The sequence below is a fragment of the Calonectris borealis genome, chromosome 11 (assembly GCF_964195595.1).
Source record: "Calonectris borealis chromosome 11, bCalBor7.hap1.2, whole genome shotgun sequence".
NCBI classification, from domain to species: domain Eukaryota; kingdom Metazoa; phylum Chordata; class Aves; order Procellariiformes; family Procellariidae; genus Calonectris; species Calonectris borealis.
Genome location: NC_134322.1, coordinates 24,971,137 through 24,991,418, shown reverse-complemented (window position 1 = coordinate 24,991,418; position 20,282 = coordinate 24,971,137).

Here is a 20,282-nt window from a genome sequence, read left to right as displayed (position 1 = left end):
TCTTGGGTTCTCATTTTCTTCCTCGAGCTCTGGTTTTGTTCCTCGAGAGCTCGTTTATTTCCTCGGGTTCTGGTTTTGTTCCTCGGACCCTGGTTTTCTTCTTCGGGCTCTGTTTTTTTTCCTCGGGCTCTGGTTTTCTTCCTCAGGCTCTTGTTTTTTTCCTCGGATTCTCGTTTTCTTCCTCGGTATCTGGTTTTGTTCCTCGGACCCTGGTTTTTTTCCTTGGGCTCTGGTTTTTTTCCTCGGGCTCTGGTTTATTTCCAAGGGTTCTGGATTTGTTCCTCGAACCCTTCTTTTGTTCCTCGGGCCCACCTTTTTTTTTTTCGGGCTTTGGTTTTGTTCCTCGTCGCCTGGTTTTGTTCCTCGGACCCTGGTTTTGTTCCTCGAGCACTGCTTTTGTTCCTCAGGCTCTGGTTTTCTTACTTGGTCTCTGGTTTTGTTCTTCGGGCTCTGGTTTGTTTAGTAGGGCCCTGGTTTTGTTCCTCGGGCTCTGGTTTTTTTCCTCGGGCAGTCATTTTGTTTGTCGGCTTCTTCTTTTCTTCCTCGGGTTCTCGTTTTCTTCCTCAAGCTATGGTTTTATTCCTCAGCCTCTGGTTTTGTTCCTCGGGCTCTGGTTTTGTTCCTCGGGCTCTGGTTTATTTCCAAGGGTTCTGGTTTTGTTCCTCGAGCCCTCCTTTTGTTCCTCGAGCCCTCCTTTTTTTCCTCGGGCTCTGGTTTTGGTCCTTCGGCTCTGGTTTGGTTCCTCGGGCTCTGGTTTTGTTCCTAGGTCTCCGGTTTTGTTCCTCGGGCTCTGGTTTATTTCCAAGGGTTCTGGTTTTGTTCCTCGAGCCCTCCTTTTGTTCCTCGGGCCCGCCTTTTTTTCCTCGGGTTTTGGTTTTGTTCCTCGCCGCCTAGTTTTGTTCCTCAGGCTCTGGTTTTCTTCCTCAGGCTCTGGTGTTGTTCCTTGGGCTCTGGTTTTATTCCTTGGGATCTGGTTTCGTTCCTCGGGCTCTGGTTTTCTTCCTCTGGCTCTCGTTTTCTTCTCCGAGCTCTGGTTTTGTTCCTAGAGGTCTCGTTTTTTCCTCGTGCTCTGGTTTTGTTCCTCGTTCCCTGGTTTTGTTCCTCGATATCTGGTTTAGTTCCTTTACCTCTGGTTTTGTTTTCGGGCTCTGGTTTAGTTACAGTGGCTCTCGTTTTATACCTCGATCTCTGGTTTTGTTCCTCGGTCTGTGGTTCTGTTCCTCAAGGTCTAGTTTATTTCCTCGGGCTCTGGTTTTGTTCCTCGAGCTCTGGTTATGTTCCTCGGGCTCTGGTTTTGTTCCTCGGGGCCTGCTCTTGTTCCTCAGGCTCTGGTTTTGTTCCTATTGCTCTTCTTTTGTTACTCGAGGGCTGGTTTTATTCCTCAGGATCTGGTTTTGTTCCTCGGTTTCTCTTATTCATCCTCCAGCTGTGGTTTTCTTCCTCGAGGGCTGGTTTTATTCCTCGGGCTCCGGCTTTGTACCTCCTGCTATGGTTTTTTCCCTCGGGCTCTCGTTTTGTTTTTCCGGCTCTGGTTTTCTTCCTCTAGCTCTGGTTTAATTCCATGGGATCTGGTTTTGTTCCTCCAGAACTGGTTTTCTTCCTCGTGCTGTGGTTTTGTTCCTCATATTTGGTTTTGTTCCTCGAGGTCTGGTTTATTTACACGGGGTCTCGTTTTATTCCTCGATCTCTGGTTTTGTTCCTCGGCCTCTGGTTCTGTTCCTGGAGGTCTGGTTTAGTTCCTCGGGCTCTGGTTTTGTTCCTCCGGCTCTGATTTTTTTCCTCGGGCTCTCGTTTTCTTCCTTGGGCTCTGATTTTGTTCCTCGTGCCCTGGTTTTGTTCCTCTGGCTCTCGTTTTCTTCCTCGGGCTCTGGTTTTGTTCCTCTTGCCCCGCTTTTGTTCCTCGAGGTCTGGCTTATTTTCTCGGGCCCTGCTTTTCTTCCTAGGGCTCTGGTTAATTCCACGGGATCTGGTTTTGTTCCTCGGGGCCTTGTCTTGTTCCTCAGGCTCTGATTTTGTTCCTTGGGCTTTGCTTTTGTTCCTTGAGGGCTAGTTTTGTTCTTCGGGCTCTGTTTTTTTTTTCCTCTGGCTCTCCTCTCGTTTTATTCCTTGAGCTCTGTTTTTTTCCTCGAGGACTGGTTTTCTTCCTCGTGCCCTGGTTTTGTTCCTCGAAGTCTTATTTAGTTCCTCGGGCTCTGGTTTTGTTCCTCGGGCTCTGGTTTACTTACACGGTGTCTCGTTTTATTCCTCGATCTCTGGTTTTGTTCCTCATCTGTGGTTCTGTTCCTCGAGGTCTGGTTTTCTTTCTCGGGCTCTGGTTTTTTTCCTCGAGCTCTGGTTTTGTTCCTCTGGCTCTCGTTTTCTTCCTCGAGCTCTGCTTTTGTTCCTCGACCTATGGTTTTGTTCCTCGGGCTCTGGTTTTGTTCCTTGTGCCCTGGTTTTGTTCCTCGAGGTCTGGTTTATTTTCTAGGGCCCTGCTTTTCTTCCTCGGGCTCTTATTAATTCCACAGGATCTGGTTTTGTTCCTCAGGGCCTTGTCTTGCTCCTCGGGCTCTGATTTTATTCCGCGGGCCCTGCTTTTGTTCCTTGAGGGATAGTTATGTTCCTCTGGCTCTCGTATTCTTCCTCCATCTCTGTTTTTTTCCCTCGAGGGCTGTTTTTTTTCCTCGGGCTCTGGTTTTGCTCCTCAAGATCTGGTTTTGTTCCTCGAGGACTGGTTTTCTTCCTCGTGCTCTGGTTTTGTTCCTCGTGCCCTGGTTTTGTTGCTCGAAGTCTTGTTTAGTTCCTCAGGCTCTGGTTTTGTTCCTCGGGCTCTGGTTTACTTACACGGTGTCTCGTTTTATTCCTCGATCTCTGGTTTTGTTCCTCGTCTGTGGTTCTGTTCCTCGAGGGCTGGTTTTCTTTCTCGGGCTCTGGTTTTTTTCCTCGAGCTCTGGTTTTGTTCCTCTGGCTCTCGTTTTCTTCCTCGAGCTCTGGTTTTGTTCCTCGACCTATGGTTTTGTTCCTCGGGCTCTGGTTTTGTTCCTCGAGCTCTGGTGTTGCTCCTTGGCCTCCGTTTTTTTTCCACGGGCAATGGTTTTGTTCCTTGGGCTCTGTTTTTTTTCCTCCGGCTCTAGTATGGTTCCACGGGCTCTGGTTTTCTTCCTCGGGCTCCGGTTTCGTTCCTCGGGATCTGGTTTTTTCCCTCGGGCTCTGGTTTTGTTCCTCAAGCTCTGGTTTTTTTTCCTCGGCCTCTGGTTTTGTTCCTCAGGCTCTGGTTTTGTTCCTCGAGCTCTGGTTTTGTTCCTCGATATCTGGTTTTGCCCCTGGGCTCTGGTTTTGTTCCTCGGATTCTGGCTTGGTTCCAAGGGCTCTGGTTTTGTTCCTCGGGCTCTCGTTTTCTCCCTCCGTGTCTGGTATTGTTCCTCGGGTCCCGATTATATTCCTCGGGTCCTGTTTTTTTTCCTCGGGATCTAGTTTTTTTCCTCGGGCTCTTCTTTTTTTCCTCTGGCTCTGGTTTTGTTTTTCTTGCTCTGGTTTATTTCCTCGGGCTCTGTTTTTGTTCCTCAAGCGCTGGTTTTGCTCCTTGGCCTCTGGTTTTGTTCCTCAGGCACTTGTTTGTTTCCACGGGCTCTGGTTTTCTTCCTCGGTCTCTGTTTTTTTTCTTCGGTCTCTAGTGTAGTTACACGGTCTCTGGTTTTATTCTTCAGGCTCTGGTTTTTTTCCACGGGCTCTGGTTTTATTACTCGGGCTCTGGTTTTCTTCCTCGAGCGCTGGTTTTATTCCTCGAGCTCTGGTTTTGCTCCTTGGCCTCTGTTTGTTTTCCTCGGGCTCTGGTTTTGCTCCTTGGGCTCTGGTTTTGTTCCTTGGGCTCTGGTTTTTTTCCTCCGGCTCTAGTTTGGTTCCACGGGCTCTGGTTTTCTTCCTCGGGCTCCGGTTTTGTTCCTCGGGATCTGTTTTTTTCCCTCGGGCTCTGGTTTTGTTCCTCAAGCTCTGTTTATTTTTTCCTCGGCCTCTGGTTTTGTTCCTCAGGCTCTGGTTTTCTTCCTCGGACTCTGGTTTTGTTCCTCGATATCTGGTTTTGCCCCTGGGCTATGGTTTTGTTCCTCGGAGTCTGGCTTGGTTCCAAGGGCTCTGGTTTTGTTCCTCGGGCTCTCGTTTTATTCCTCCGCCTCTGGTTTTGTTCCTAGGATACCGATTTTATTCCTCGGGTCCTGTTTTTTTTCTTCGGGCTCTGTTTTCTTTCCTCGGGCTCTATATTGTTTCCATTGGCTCTGGTTTTGTTCCACGGGCTCTGGTTTTATTCCTTGGGATGTGGTTTTCTTCCTCGGACTCTGGATTGTTTCCACGGTCTCTGCTTTTCTTCCTCGGGCTCTGGTTTTGTTCCTCGTGCTCTAGTTTGGTTCCACAGGCCTGGATTTTTTCCTCGAGCTCTGGTTTTCTTCCTCGAGCTCTGGTTTTGTTCCTCGAGGGCTGGTTTTGCTCCTTAGCCTCTCGTTTTGTTCCTCAGGCTCTGGTTTTGTTCCTCCGCCTCTGGTTTTGTTCCTCAGGCTCTGGTTTTTTTCTTCGGGCTCTGTTTTTTTTCCTCGAGCTCTGATTTTGTTCCTCAAGCTCTGGTTTTGTTCCTCGGGCTCTGGTTTTGTTCCTCCAGCTCTAGTTTGTTTCAACGTGCTCTGGTTTTCTTCCTCTGCTTCTGGTTTTTTTCTTCGGTCTCTGGTTTTGTTCCTCGGGTCCTCGCTTTGTTCGTTGAGCTCTGGTTTTGTTCCTCGGGATCTGGTTTTGTTCCTCGGGCTCTAGATTGTTTCCATGGGCTCTGGTTTTGTTCCACGGGCTGTGGTTTTATTCCTCGGGCTCTGGTTTTCTTCCTCGAGGGCTGGTTTTGTTTCTCGAGAGCTGATTTTGCTCCTTGGCCTCTCGTTTTTTTCCTCAGGCTCTGGTTTTGTTCCTCCGCCTCTGGTTTTGTTCCTCAGGCTCTGTTTTTTTTCTTCAGGCTCTGTTTTTTTTCCTCGAGCTCTGATTTTGTTCCTCAAGCTCTGGTTTTCTTCCTCGGGCTCTGGTTTTGTTCCTCCGGCTCTAGTTTGTTTCAACGTGCTCTGGTTTTCTTTCTTAGCCTCTGGTTTTTTTCTTCGGTCTCTGAATTTGTTCCTCGGGTCCTGGCTTTGTTCGTTGAGCTCTGGTTTTGTTCCTCGGGATCTGGTTTTGTTCTTCGGGCTCTAGATTGTTTCCATGGGCTCTGGTTTTGTTCCACGGGCTCTGGTTTTATTCCTCGGGCTCTGGTTTTCTTCCTCGAGGGCTGGTTTTGTTCCTCGAGCTCTGGTTTTCTTCCTCTGTCTCTGGTTTTGTTCCTCGAGGGCTGGTTTTGCCCCTTGGCCTCTCGTTTTTTTCCTCAGGCTCTGGTTTTGTTCCTCAGGCTCTGGTTTTTTTCTTCGGGCCCTGTTTTTTTTCCTCGGGCTCTGGTTTTGTTCCTTATGCTCTTTTTTTTTCTTCGGGCTCTGGTTTTGTTCCTCGGCCTCTGGTTTTGTTCCTCGGGCTCTGGTTTTGTTCCTCGAGGTCTGGTTTTGTTCCTCAGGCTCTGTTTTTCTTCCTCAGGATCTGGTTTTGTTCCTCGAGCTCTGGTTTTGCTCCTTGGCCTCTGGTTTTGTTCCTCGGCCTGTGGTTTTGTTCCTCAGGCTCTGTTTTTTTTCTTCGGGCTCTGTTTTTTTTCCTCGGGCTCTGATTTTGTTCCTCGAGCTCTGGTTTTGTTCCTTGGCCTCTGGTTTTGTTCCTCGGCCTGTGGTTTTGTTCCTCAGGCTCTGTTTTTTTTCTTCGTGCTCTGGTTTTGTTCCTCACGCTCTGGTTTTGTTCCTCAGGCCCTGGTTTTGTTCCTCGATCTCTGGTTTTGTTCCTCAGGCTCTTGTTTTGGTCCTCAAGCTCTGGTTTTGTTCCTCGGGTTCTGGCTTTGTTCCTCCGGCTCTAGTTTGTTTCCACGGGCTCTGGTTTTCTTCCTCGGGCTCTGGTTTTGTTCCTCGGGCTCTGGTTTTGTTCCTCCGGCTCTAGTTTTTTTTCACGGGCTCTGGTTTTCTTCCTCGGCCTCTGGCTTTGTCTTCGGGCTCTGGTTTTGTTCCTCGGGCTCTGGTTTTCTTCCTCGGGCTCTGTTTTTTTTCCTCGGGCCCTGATTTTCTTCCTCGGGCTCTGCTTTTTTATCCTCGGTCTCCAGATTTGGTACTCGGGCTCTGGTTTTTTTCCTTGGGCCCTCCATTTGGTCCTCGGGCTCTGCTTATATCTCTCGAGGACTGGTTTTCTTCCTTGGTCTGGTTTTCTTCATCAGGCTCGAGTGTAGTTACACGGGCTCTGGTTTTTTTCCTCGGGCTCTGGTTTTGTTCCTCGGGCTCTGGTTTTGTTCCTGGGGCTCTGGTTTTGTTCCTCCAGCTCTAGTTTGTTTCAACGTGCTCTGGTTTTCTTCCTCTGCCTCTGCTTTTTTTCTTCGGTCTCTGGTTTTGTTCCTCAGGTCCTGGCTTTGTTCGTTGAGCTCTGGTTTTGTTCCTGGGGATCTGTTTTTTTTCCTCGGGCTCTAGATTGTTTCCATGGGCTCTGGTTTTGTTCCTCGGGCTCTGGTTTTGTTCCTCGGGCTCTTCTTTTTTTTCTCGGGCTCTGGTTTTGTTCCTCGAGCTCTGGTTTATTTCATCAGGCTCTGGTTCTGTTCCTTGAGGGCTGGTTTTGTTCCTCGAGCTCTGCTTTTGATCCTCGAGGGCTGGTTTTGCTCCTTGGCCTCTCGTTTTGTTCCTCGGGCTCTGGTTTTGTTCCTCAGGATCTTTTTTTTTTCTTCGGGCTTTGATTTTTTTCCTCGGCTCTGGTTTTGTTCCTCAGGGTCTAGTTTGTTTCCACGGGCTCTGGTTTATTCCCCGGGCTCTGGTTTTCTTCCTCGAGGGCTGGTTTTGTTCCTCGGTCTGTGGTTTTCTTCCTCGGGCTCTGGTTTTCTTCCTCGATCTCTGGTTTTGCTGCTTGGCCTCTGGTTTTGTTCCTCGGGCTCTGGTTTTGTTCCTCGAGCTCTGGTTTTGCTCTTTGGCCTCTGTTTTTTTTCCTCGGGCTCTGATTTTGCTCCTTGGGCTCTGGTTTTATTCCTTGGGTTCTGGTTTTTTTCCTCCGGCTCTAGTTCGGTTCCACGGTCTCTGGTTTTCTTCCTCAGGCTCTAGTTTTTTTCTTTGGTCTCTGGTTTTCTTCCTCAGGCTCCGGTTTTGTTCCTCGGGATCTGGTTTTTTTCCTCGGGCTCTGGTTTTGTTCCTCAAGCTCTGGTTTTTTTTCCTCGGCCTCTGGTTTTGTTCCTCAGGCTTTTGTTTTCTTCCTTCGGGCTCTGGTTTTCTTCCTCAATCTCTGGTTTTGTTCCTCGGGCTCTGGTTTTGTTCCTCAAGCTCTGGTTTTGTTCCTCGGGCTCAGTTTTTTTCCTCCGGCTCTAGTTTGTTTCAACGTTCTCTGGTTTTCTTCCTCAGCCTCTGTTTTTTTTCTTCGGTCTCTGTTTTTTTTCCTCGGGTCCTGGCTTTGGTCGTTGAGCTCTGGTTTTGTTCCTCGGGATCGGGTTTTGTTCCTCGGGCTCTGGTTTTGTTCCTCCGGCTCTAGTTTGGTTCCACGGGCTCTGGTTTTCTTCCTCGGGCTCTAGTTTTTTTCTTCGGTCTCTGGATTTCTTCCTCGAGCTCTGGTTTTTTTCCTCGAGATCTAGTTTTGCCCCTGGGCTCTGGTTTTGTTCCTCGGTCTCTGGTTTGTTTCCAAGGGCTCTGGTTTTGTTCCTCGGGCTCTCGTTTTCTTCCTCCGGCTCTGGTTTTGTTCCTCGGGTCCCGATTTTATTCCTCGGGTCCTGTTTTTTTTCCTCGGGATCTGGTTTTTTTCCTCGGGCTCTTCTTTTGTTCCTCGGGCTCTGGTTTTCTTCCTCGGGCTCTGGTTTTCTTCCTCGATCTCTGGTTTTGCTCCTTGGCCTCTGGTTTTGTTCCTCCGCCTCTGGTTTTGTTCCTCAGGCTCTGTTTTTTTTCTTCGGGCTCTGTTTTTTTTCCTCGAGCTCTGATTTTGTTCCTCAAGCTCTGGTTTTGTTCCTCGGGCTCTGGTTTTGTTCCTCCGGCTCTAATTTGCTTCAACGTGCTCTGGTTTTCTTCCTCTGCCTCTGGTTTTTTTCTTCGGTCTCTGGTTTTGTTCCTCGGGTCCTGGCTTTGTTCGTTGAGCTCTGGTTTTGTTCCTCGGGATCTGGTTTTGTTCCTCGGGCTCTAGATTGTTTCCATGGGCTCTGGTTTTGTTCCACGGGCTATGGTTTTATTCCTCGGGCTCTGGTTTTCTTCCTCGTGGGCTGGTTTTGTTCCTCGAGGGCTGGTTTTGCTCCTTGGCCTCTCGTTTTTTTCCTCAGGCTCTGGTTTTGTTCCTCCGCCTCTGGTTTTGTTCCTCAGGCTCTGGTTTTTTTCTTCGGGCTCTGTTTTTTTTCCTCGAGCTCTGATGTTGTTCCTCAAGCTCTGGTTTTGTTCCTCGGGCTCTGGTTTTGTTCCTCCAGCTCTAGTTTGTTTCAACGTGCTCTGGTTTTCTTCCTCTGCCTCTGCTTTTTTTCTTCGGTCTCTGGTTTTGTTCCTCGGGTCCTGGCTTTGTTCGTTGAGCTCTGGTTTTGTTCCTCGGGATCTGGTTTTGTTCCTCGGGCTCTAGATTGTTTCCATGGGCTCTGGTTTTGTTCCACGGGCTCTGGTTTTATTCCTCGGGCTCTGCTTTTCTTCCTCGAGGGCTGGTTTTGTTCCTCGAGGGCTGGTTTTCTTCCTCTGTCTCTCTTTTTGTTCCTCGATGGCTGGTTTTGCTCCTTGGCCTCTGGTTTTGTTCCTCAGGCTCTAGTTTGTTTCCACGGGCTCTGGTTTTCTTCCTCGGCTTCTGGTTTTTTCTTCGGTCTCTTGTGTAGTTACACGGTCTCTGGTTTTGTTCCTCGGGCTCTGGTTTTGTTCTTCGGGCTCTGGTTTTGTTCCTCGGGATCTGGTTTTCTTCCTCGGGCTCTGGTTTTCTTCCTCTATCTTGGTTTTGCTCCTTGGCCTCTGGTTTTTTTCCTCCGCCTCTGGTTTTGTTCCTCAGGCTCTGGTTTTTTTCTTCGGGCTCTGTTTTTTTTCCTCGAGCTCTGATTTTGTTCCTCAAGCTCTGGTTTTGTTCCTCGGGCTCTGGTTTTGTTCCTCCGGCTCTAGTTTGGTTCCACGGGCTCTGGTTTTCTTCCTCGGGCTCTAGTTTTATTCTTCGGTCTCTGGATTTCTTCCTCGAGCTCTGGTTTTGTTCCTCGAGATCTGGTTTTGCCCCTGGGCTCTGGTTTTGTTCCTCGGGCTCTGGTATGGTTCCAAGGGCTCTGGTTTTGTTCCTCGGGCTCTCGTTTTCTTCCTCCGGCTCTGATTTTGTTCCTCGGGTCCCGATTTTCTTCCTCGGATCCTGTTTTTTTTCGTCGGGATCTGGTTTTTTTCGTCGGGATCTCGTTTTTTTCCTCGGGCTCTTCTTTTGTTCCTCGGGCTCTGGTTTTCTTCCTCGGGCTCTGGTTTTCTTCCTCGATCTCTGGTTTTGCTCCTTGGCCTCTGGTTTTGTTCCTCCGCCTCTGGTTTTGTTCCTCAGGCTCTGGTTTTTTTCTTCGGGCTCTGTTTTTTTTCCTCGAGCTCTGATTTTGTTCCTCAAGCTCTGGTTTTGTTCCTCGGGCTCTGGTTTTCTTCCTCCGGCTCTAGTTTGTTTCAACGTGCTCTGGTTTTCTTCCTCTGCCTCTCGTTTTTTTCTTCGGTCTCTGGTTTTGTTCCTCGGGTCCTGGCTTTGTTCATTGAGCTCTGGTTTTGTTCCTCGGGATCTGGTTTTGTTCCTCGGGCTCTAGATTGTTTCCATGGGCTCTGGTTTTGTTCCACGGGCTCTGGTTTTATTCCTCGGGCTCTGGTTTTCTTCCTCGAGGGCTGGTTTTGTTCCTCGAGGGCTGGTTTTGCTCCTTGGCCTCTCGTTTTTTTCCTCAGGCTCTGGTTTTGTTCCTCCGCCTCTGGTTTTGTTCCTCAGGCTCTGGTTTATTTCTTCGGGCTCTGTTTTTTTTCCTCGAGCTCTGATTTTGTTCCTCAAGCTCTGGTTTTGTTCCTCGGGCTCTGGTTTTGTTCCTCCAGCTCTAGTTTGTTTCAACGTGCTCTGGTTTTCTTTCTTAGCCTCTGGTTTTTTTCTTCGGTCTCTGGTTTTGTTCCTCGGGTCCTGGCTTTGTTCGTTGAGCTCTGGTTTTGTTCCTCGGGATCTGGTTTTGTTCCTCGGTCTCTAGATTGTTTCCATGGGCTCTGGTTTTGTTCCACAGGATCTGGTTTTATTCCTCCGGCTCTGGTTTTCTTCCTCGAGGGCTGGTTTTGTTCCTCGAGGGCTGGTTTTGCTCCTTGGCCTCTGGTTTTGTTCCTCAGGCTCTAGTTTGTTTCCACGGGCTCTGGTTTTCTTCCTCGGCTTCGGGTTTTTTTCTTCGGTCTCTTATGTAGTTACACGGTCTCTGGTTTTGTTCCTCGGGCTCTGGTTTTGTTCTTCGGGCTCTGGTTTTGTTCCTCGGGCTCTGGTTTTCTTCCTCGGGCTCTGGTTTTCTTCCTCGATCTCTGGTTTTGCTCCTTGGCCTCTGGTTTTTTTCCTCCGCCTCTGGTTTTGTTCCTCAGGCTCTGGTTTTTTTCTTTGGGCTCTGTTTTTTTTCCTCGAGCTCTGATTTTGTTCCTCAAGCTCTGGTTTTGTTCCTCGGGCTCTGGTTTTGTTCCTCCGGCTCTAGTTTGGTTCCACGGGCTCTGGTTTTCTTCCTCGGGCTCTAGATTTTTCTTCGGTCTCTGGATTTCTTCCTCGAGCTCTGGTTTTGTTCCTCAAGATCTGTTTTTGCCCCTGGGCTCTGGTTTTGTTCCTCGGGCTCTGGTTTGGTTCCAAGGGCTCTGGTTTTGTTCCTCGGGCTCTCGTTTTCTTCCTCCGGCTCTGATTTTGTTCCTCGGGTCCCGATTTTATTCCTCGGGTCCTGTTTTTTTTCGTCGGGATCTGGTTTTTTCCCTCGGGCTCTTCTTTTCTTCCTCGGGCTCTGGTTTTCTTCCTCGGGCTCTGGTTTTCTTCCTCGATCTCTGATTTTGCTCCTTGGCCTCTGGTTTTGTTCCTCCGCCTCTGGTTTTGTTCCTCAGGCTCTAGTTTGTTTCCACGGGCTCTGGTTTTCTTCCTCGGCTTCTGTTTTTTTTTTTCGGTCTCTTGTGTAGTTAAACGGTCTCTGGTTTTGTTCCTCGGGATCTGGTTTTTTTCCTCGGGCTCTTCTTTTGTTCCTCGGGCTCTGGTTTTCTTCCTCGGGCTCTGGTTTTCTTCCTCGATCTCTGGTTTTGCTCCTTGGCCTCTGGTTTTGTTCCTCCGCCTCTGGTTTTGTTCCTCAGGCTCTGGTTTTTTTCTTCGGGCTCTGTTTTTTTTCCTCGAGCTCTGATTTTGTTCCTCAAGCTCTGGTTTTGTTCCTCGGGCTCTGGTTTTGTTCCTCCAGCTCTAGTTTGTTTCAACGTGCTCTGGTTTTCTTCCTCTGCCTCTGGTTTTTTTCTTCGGTCTCTGGTTTTGTTCCTCGGGTCCTGGCTTTGTTCGTTGAGCTCTGGTTTTGTTCCTCGGGATCTGGTTTTGTTCCTCGGGCTCTAGATTGTTTCAATGGGCTCTGGTTTTGTTCCACGGGCTCTGGTTTTATTCCTCGGGCTCTGGTTTTCTTCCTCGAGGGCTGGTTTTCTTCCTCGAGGGCTGGTTTTGCTCCTTGGCCTCTCGTTTTGTTCCTCAGGCTCTAGTTTGTTTCCACGGGCTCTGGTTTTCTTCCTCGGCTTCGGGTTTTTTTCTTCGCTCTCTTATGTAGTTACACGGTCTCTGGTTTTGTTCCTCGGGCTCTGGTTTTGTTCTTCGGGCTCTGGTTTTGTTCCTCGGGCTCTGGTTTTCTTCCTCGGGCTCTGGTTTTCTTCCTCGATCTCTGGTTTTGCTCCTTGGCCTCTGGTTTTTTTCCTCCGCCTCTGGTTTTGTTCCTCAGGCTCTGGTTTTTTTCTTTGGGCTCTGTTTTTTTTCCTCGAGCTCTGATTTTGTTCCTCAAGCTCTGGTTTTGTTCCTCGGGCTCTGGTTTTGTTCCTCCGGCTCCAGTTTGGTTCCACGGGCTCTGGTTTTCTTCCTCGGGCTCTAGTTTTTTTCTTCGGTCTCTGGATTTCTTCCTCGAGCTCTGGTTTTGTTCCTCGAGATCTGGTTTTGCCCCTGGGCTCTGGTTTTGTTCCTCGGGCTCTGGTTTGGTTCCAAGGGCTCTGGTTTTGTTCCTCGGGCTCTCGTTTTCTTCCTCCGGCTCTGATTTTGTTCCTCGGGTCCCGATTTTATTCCTCGGGTCATGTTTTTTTTCCTCGGGATCTGGTTTTTTTCCTCGGGCTCTTCTTTTGTTCCTCGGGCTCTGGTTTTCTTCCTCGGGCTCTGGTTTTCTTCCTCGATCTCTGGTTTTGCTCCTTGGCCTCTGGTTTTGTTCCTCCGCCTCTGGTTTTGTTCCTCAGGCTCTGGTTTTTTTCTTCGGGCTCTGTTTTTTTTCCTCGAGCTCTGATTTTGTTCCTCAAGCTCTGGTTTTGTTCCTCCGGCTCTGGTTTTGTTCCTCCGGCTCTAGTTTGTTTCAATGTGCTCTGGTTTTCTTCCTCTGCCTCTGGTTTTTTTCTTCGGTCTCTGGTTTTGTTCCTCGGGTCCTGGCTTTGTTCGTTGAGCTCTGGTTTTGTTCCTCGGGCTCTGGTTTTCTTCCTCGGGTTCTAGATTGTTTCCATGGGCTCTGGTTTTGTTCCACGGGCTCTGGTTTTATTCCTCGGGCTCTGGTTTTCTTCCTCGAGGGCTGGTTTTGTTCCTCGAGGGCTGGTTTTGCTCCTTGGCCTCTCGTTTATTTCCTCAGGCTCTGGTTTTGTTCCTCCGCCTCTGGTTTTTCTTCCTCAGGCTCTGGTTTTATTCTTCGGGCTCTGTTTTTTTTCCTCGAGCTCTGATTTTGTTCCTCAAGCTCTGGTTTTGTTCCTCGGGCTCTGGTTTTGTTCCTCCAGCTCTAGTTTGTTTCAACGTGCTCTGGTTTTCTTCCTCTGCCTCTGGTTTTTTTCTTCGGTCTCTGGTTTTGTTCCTCGGGTCCTGGCTTTGTTCGTTGAGCTCTGGTTTTTTTCCTCAGGCTCTGGTTTTGTTCCTTATGCTCTGTTTTTTTTCTTTGGGCTCTGGTTTTGTTCCTCGGCCTCTGGTTTTGTTCCTCGGGCTCTGGTTTTGTTCCTCGAGCTCTGGTTTTGTTCCTCAGGCTCTGTTTTTCTTCCTCAGGATCTGGTTTTGTTCCTCGAGCTCTGGTTTTGCTCCTAGGACTCTGGTTTTGTTCCTCAGCCTGTGGTTTTGTTCCTCAGGCTCTGTTTTTTTTCTTCGGGCTCTGTTTTTTTTCCTCGGGCTCTGATTTTGTTCCTCGAGCTCTGGTTTTGTTCCTTGGCCTCTGGTTTTGTTCCTCGGCCTGTGGTTTTGTTCCTCAGGGTCTGTTTTTTTTCTTCGGGCTCTGTTTTTTTTCCTCGAGCTCTGATTTTGTTCCTCAAGCTCTAGTTTTGTTCCTCGGGCTCTGGTTTTGTTCCTCCGGCTCTAGTTTGTTTCAACGTGCTCTGGTTTTCTTCCTCTGCCTCTGCTTTTATTCTTCGGTCTCTGGTTTTGTTCCTCGGGTCCTGGCTTTGTTCGTTGAGCTCTGGTTTTGTTCCTCGGGATCTGGTTTTGTTCCTCGGGCTCTAGATTGTTTCCATGGGCTCTGGTTTTGTTCCACGGGCTATGGTTTTATTCCTCGGGCTCTGGTTTTCTTCCTCGAGGGCTGGTTTTGTTCCTCGATGGCTGGTTTTGCTCCTTGGCCTCTCGTTTTTTTCCTCAGGCTCTGGTTTTGTTTCTCCGCCTCTGGTTTTGTTCCTCAGGCTCTGGTTTATTTCTTCGGGCTCTGTTTTTTTTCCTCGAGCTCTGATTTTGTTCCTCAAGCTCTGGTTTTGTTCCTCGGGCTCTGGTTTTGTTCCTCCAGCTCTAGTTTGTTTCAACGTGCTCTGGTTTTCTTCCTCTGCCTCTGCTTTTTTTCTTCGGTCTCTGGTTTTGTTCCTCGGGTCCTGGCTTTGTTCGTTGAGCTCTGGTTTTGTTCCTCGGGATCTGGTTTTGTTCCTCGGGCTCTAGATTGTTTCCATGGGCTCTGGTTTTGTTCCTCGGGCTCTGGTTTTATTCCTCGGGCTCTGGTTTTCTTCCTCAAGGGCTGGTTTTGTTCCTCGAGGGCTGGTTTTCTTCCTCTGTCTCTGTTTTTGTTCCTCGATGGCTGGTTTTGCTCCTTGGCCTCTGGTTTTGTTCCTCAGGCTCTAGTTTGTTTCCACGGGCTCTGGTTTTCTTCCTCGGCTTCTGGTTTTTTCTTTGGTCTCTTGTGTAGTTACACGGTCTCTGGTTTTGTTCCTCGGGCTCTGGTTTTGTTCTTCGGGCTCTGGTTTTGTTCCTCGGGCTCTGGTTTTCTTCCTCGGGCTCTGGTTTTCTTCCTCGATCTCTGGTTTTGCTCCTTGGCCTCTGGTTTTTTTCCTCCGCCTCTGGTTTTGTTCCTCAGGCTCTGGTTTTTTTCTTCGGGCTCTGTTTTTTTTCCTCGAGCTCTGATTTTGTTCCTCAAGCTCTGGTTTTGTTCCTCGGGCTCTGGTTTTGTTCCTCCGGCTCTAGTTTGGTTCCACGGGCTCTGGTTTTCTTCCTCGGGCTCTAGTTTTTTTCTTCGGTCTCTGGATTTCTTCCTCGAGCTCTGGTTTTGTTCCTCGAGATCTGGTTTTGCCCCTGGGCTCTGGTTTTGTTCCTCGGGCTCTGGTATGGTTCCAAGGGCTCTGGTTTTGTTCCTCGGGCTCGCGTTTTCTTCCTCCGGCTCTGATTTTGTTCCTCGGGTCCCGATTTTATTCCTCGGGTCCTGTTTTTTTTCGTCGGGATCTGGTTTTTTTCCTCGGGCTCTTCTTTTGTTCCTCGGGCTCTGGTTTTCTTCCTCGGGCTCTGGTTTTCTTCCTCGATCTCTGGTTTTGCTCCTTGGCCTCTGGTTTTGTTCCTCCGCCTCTGGTTTTGTTCCTCAGGCTCTGGTTTTTTTCTTCGGGCTCTGTTTTTTTTCCTCGAGCTCTGATTTTTTTCCTCGGGATCTGGTTTTGTTCCTCGGGCTCTGGTTTTGTTCCTCCGGCTCTAGTTTGTTTCAACGTGCTCTGGTTTTCTTCCTCTGCCTCTGCTTTTTTTCTTCGGTCTCTGGTTTTGTTCCTCGGGTCCTGGCTTTGTTCGTTGAGCTCTGGTTTTGTTCCTCGGGATCTGGTTTTGTTCCTCGGGCTCTAGATTGTTTCCATGGGCTCTGGTTTTGTTCCACGGGCTCTGGTTTTATTCCTCGGGCTCTGGTTTTCTTCCTCGAGGGCTGGTTTTGTTCCTCGAGGGCTGGTTTTGCTCCTTGGCCTCTGGTTTTGTTCCTCAGGCTCTAATTTGTTTCCACGGGCTCTGGTTTTCTTCCTCGGCTTCGGGTTTTTTTCTTCGGTCTCTTATGTAGTTACACGGTCTCTGGTTTTGTTCCTCGGGCTCTGGTTTTGTTCTTCGGGCTCTGGTTTTGTTCCTCGATCTCTGGTTTTGCTCCTTGGCCTCTGGTTTTTTTCCTCCGCCTCTGGTTTTGTTCCTCAGGCTCTGGTTTTTTTCTTCGGGCTCTGTTTTTTTTCCTCGAGCTCTGATTTTTTTCCTTAAGCTCTGGTTTTGTTCCTCGGGCTCTGGTTTTCTTCCTCCGGCTCTAGTTTGGTTCCACGGGCTCTGGTTTTCTTCCTCGGGCTCTAGATTTTTCTTCGGTCTCTGGATTTCTTCCTCGAGCTCTGGTTTTGTTCTTCGGGCTCTGGTTTTGTTCCTCGATCTCTGGTTTTGCTCCTTGGCCTCTGGTTTTTTTCCTCCGCCTCTGGTTTTGTTCCTCAGGCTCTGGTTTTTTTCTTCGGGCTCTGTTTTTTTTCCTCGAGCTCTGATTTTGTTCCTTAAGCTCTGGTTTTGTTCCTCGGGCTCTGGTTTTGTTCCTCCGGCTCTAGTTTGGTTCCACGGGCTCTGGTTTTCTTCCTCGGGCTCTAGATTTTTCTTCGGTCTCTGGATTTCTTCCTCGAGCTCTGGTTTTGTTCCTCGGGCTCTGGTTTGGTTCCAAGGGCTCTGGTTTTGTTCCTCGGGCTCTCGTTTTCTTCCTCCGGCTCTGATTTTGTTCCTCGGGTCCCGATTTTATTCCTCGGGTCCTGTTTTTTTTCCTCGGGATCTGGTTTTTTCCCTCGGGCTCTTCTTTTGTTCCTCGGGCTCTGGTTTTCTTCCTCGGGCTCTGGTTTTCTTCCTCGATCTCTGGTTTTGCTCCTTGGCCTCTGGTTTTGTTCCTCCGCCTCTGGTTTTGTTCCTCAGGCTCTGTTTTTTTTCTTCGGGCTCTGTTTTTTTTCCTCGAGCTCTGATTTTGTTCCTCAAGCTCTGGTTTTGTTCCTCGGGCTCTGGTTTTGTTCCTCCAGCTCTAGTTTGTTTCAACGTGCTCTGGTTTTCTTCCTCTGCCTCTGCTTTTTTTCTTCGGTCTCTGGTTTTGTTCCTCGGGTCCTGGCTTTGTTCGTTGAGCTCTGGTTTTGTTCCTCGGGATCTGGTTTTGTTCCTCGGGCTCTAGATTGTTTCCATGGGCTCTGGTTTTGTTCCACGGGCTCTGGTTTAATTCCTCGGGCTCTGGTTTTCTTCCTCGAGGGCTGGTTTTCCTCCTCGAGGGCTGGTTTTGCTCCTTGGCCTCTGGTTTTGTTCCTCAGGCTCTAGTTTGTTTCCACGGGCTCTGGTTTTCTTCCTCGGCTTCGGGTTTTTTTCTTCGCTCTCTTATGTAGTTACACGGTCTCTGGTTTTGTTCCTCGGGCTCTGGTTTTGTTCTTCGGGCTCTGGTTTTGTTCCTCGGGCTCTGGTTTTCTTCCTCGGGCTCTGGTTTTCTTCCTCGATCTCTGGTTTTGCTCCTTGGCCTCTGGTTTTTTTCCTCCGCCTCTGGTTTTGTTCCTCATGCTCTGTTTTTTTTCTTTGGGCTCTGTTTTTTTTCCTCGAGCTCTGATTTTGTTCCTCAAGCTCTGGTTTTCTTCCTCGGGCTCTAGTTTTTTTCTTCGGTCTCTGGATTTCTTCCTCGAGCTCTGGTTTTGTTCCTCGAGATCTGGTTTTGCCCCTGGGCTCTGGTTTTGTTCCTCGGGCTCTGGTTTGGTTCCAAGGGCTCTGGTTTTGTTCCCCGGGCTCTCGTTTTCTTCCTCCGGCTCTGATTTTGTTCCTCGGGTCCCGATTTTATTCCTCGGGTCCTCTTTTTTTTCCTCGGGATCTGGTTTTTTTCCTCGGGCTCTTCTTTTGTTCCTCGGGCTCTGGTTTTCTTCCTCGGGCTCTGGTTTTCTTCCTCGATCTCTGGTTTTGCTCCTTGGCCTCTGGTTTTGTTCCTCAAGCTCTGGTTTTGTTCCTCAGGCTCTGGTTTTTTTCTTCGGGCTCTGTTTTTTTTCCTCGAGCTCTGATTTTGTTCCTCAAGCTCTGGTTTTGTTCCTCGGGCTCTGGTTTTGTTCCTCCGGCTCTAGTTTGTTTCAACGTGCTCTGGTTTTCTTCCTCTGCCTCTGCTTTTTTCCTTCGGTCTCTGGTTTTGTTCCTCGGGTCCTGGCTTTGTTCGTTGAGCTCTGGTTTTGTTCCTCAGGATCTGGTTCTGTTCCTCGGGCTCTAGATTGTTTCCATGGGCTCTGGTTTTGTTCCACGGGCTCTGGTTTTATTCCTCGGGCTCTGGTTTTCTTCCTCGAGGGCTGGTTTTGTTCCTCGAGGGCTGGTTTTGCTCCTTGGCCTCTCGTTTTATTCCTCAGGCTCTGGTTTTGTTTCTCCGCCTCTGGTTTTGTTCCTCAGGCTCTGGTTTATTTCTTCGGGCTCTGTTTTTTTTCCTCGAGCTCTGATTTTGTTCCTCAAGCTCTGGTTTTGTTCCTCGGGCTCTGGTTTTGTTCCTCCAGCTCTAGTTTGTTTCAACGTGCTCTGGTTTTCTTCCTCTGCCTCTGGTTTTTTTCTTCGGTCTCTGGTTTTGTTCCTCGGGTCCTGGCTTTGTTCGTTGAGCTCTGGTTTTGTTCCTCGGGATCTGGTTTTGTTCCTCGGGCTCTAGATTGTTTCCATGGGCTCTGGTTTTGTTCCTCGGGCTCTGGTTTTATTCCTCGGGCTCTGGTTTTCTTCCTCGAGGGCTGGTTTTGTTCCTCGAGGGCTGGTTTTCTTCCTCTGTCTCTGTTTTTGTTCCTCGATGGCTGGTTTTGCTCCTTGGCCTCTGGTTTTGTTCCTCAGGCTCTAGCTTGTTTCCACGGGCTCTGGTTTTCTTCCTCGGCTTCTGGTTTTTTCTTCGGTCTCTTGTGTAGTTACACGGTCTCTGGTTTTGTTCCTCGGGCTCTGGTTTTGTTCTTCGGGCTCTGGTTTTGTTCCTCGGGCTCTGGTTTTCTTCCTCGGGCTCTGGTTTTCTTCCTCGATCTCTGGTTTTGCTCCTTGGCCTCTGGTTTTGTTCCTCCGCCTCTGGTTTTGTTCCTCAGGCTCTGGTTTTTTTCTTCGGGCTCTGTTTTTTTTCCTCGAGCTCTGATTTTGTTCCTCAAGCTCTGGTTTTGTTCCTCGGGCTCTGGTTTTGTTCCTCCGGCTCTAGTTTGGTTCCACGGGCTCTGGTTTTCTTCCTCGGGCTCTAGTTTTTTTCTTCGGTCTCTGGATTTCTTCCTCGAGCTCTGGTTTTGTTCCTCGAGATCTGGTTTTGCCCCTGGGCTCTGGTTTTGTTCCTCGGGCTCTGGTATGGTTCCAAGGGCTCTGGTTTTGTTCCTCGGGCTCTCGTTTTCTTCCTCCGGCTCTGATTTTGTTCCTCGGGTCCCGATTTTATTCCTCGGGTCCTGTTTTTTTTCCTCGGGATCTGGTTTTATTCCTCGCGCTCTTCTTTTGTTCCTCGGGCTCTGGTTTTCTTCCTCGGGCTCTGGTTTTCTTCCTCGATCTCTGGTTTTGCCCCTTAGCCTCTGGTTTTGTTCCTCAAGCTCTGGTTTTGTTCCTCAGGCTCTGGTTTTGTTCTTCGGGCTCTGTTTTTTTTCCTCGAGCTCTGATTTTGTTCCTCAAGCTCTGGTTTTGTTCCTCGGGCTCTGGTTTTGTTCCTCCGGATCTAGTTTGCTTCAACGTGCTCTGGTTTTCTTCCTCTGCCTCTGCTTTTTTCCTTCGGTCTCTGGTTTTGTTCCTCGGGTCCTGGCTTTGTTCGTTGAGCTCTGGTTTTGTTCCTCAAGATCTGTTTCTGTTCCTCGGGCTCTAGATTGTTTCCATGGGCTCTGGTTTTGTTCCACGGGCTCTGGTTTTATTCCTCGGGCTCTGGTTTTCTTCCTCGAGGGCTGGTTTTGTTCCTCGAGGGCTGGTTTTGCTCCTTGGCCTCTCGTTTTTTTCCTCAGGCTCTGGTTTTGTTCCTCCGCCTCTGGTTTTGTTCCTCAGGCTCTGGTTTTTTTCTTCGGGCTCTGTTTTTTTTCCTCGAGCTCTGATTTTGTTCCTCAAGCTCTGGTTTTGTTCCTCGGGCTCTGGTTTTGTTCCTCCGGCTCTAGTTTGTTTCAACGTGCTCTGGTTTTCTTCCTCTGCCTCTGGTTTTTTTCTTCAGTCTCTGGTTTTGTTCCTCGGGTCCTGGTTCAGTTCGTTGAGCTCTGGTTTTGTTCCTCGGGATCTGGTTTTGTTCCTCGGGCTCTAGATTGTTTCCATGGGCTCTGGTTTTGTTCCACGGGCTATGGTTTTATTCCTCGGGCTCTGGTTTTCTTCCTCGAGGGCTGGTTTTCTTCCTCGAGGGCTGGTTTTGCTCCTTGGCCTCTCGTTTTCTTCCTCAGGCTCTGCTTTTGTTTCTCCGCCTCTGGTTTTGTTCCTCAGGCTCTGGTTTTGTTCCTCAGGATCTGTTTTTTTTCCTCGAGCTCTGATTTTGTTCCTCAAGCTCTGGTTTTGTTCCTCGGGCTCTGGTTTTGTTCCTCCAGCTCTAGTTTGTTTCAACGTGCTCTGGTTTTCTTTCTTAGCCTCTGGTTTTTTTCTTCGGTCTCTGGTTTTGTTCCTCGGGTCCTCGCTTTGTTCGTTGAGCTCTGGTTTTGTTCCTCGGGATCTGGTTTTGTTCCTCGGGCTCTAGATTGTTTCCATGGGCTCTGGTTTTGTTCCACGGGCTCTGGTTTTATTCCTCTGCCTCTGGTTTTTTTCCTCGAGGGCTGGTTTTGTTCCTCGAGGGCTGGTTTTCTTCCTCTGTCTCTGTTTTTGTTCCTCGATGGCTGGTTTTACTCCTTGGCCTCTGGTTTTGTTCCTCAGGCTCTAGTTTGTTTCCACGGGCTCTGGTTTTCTTCCTCGGCTTCTGGTTTTTT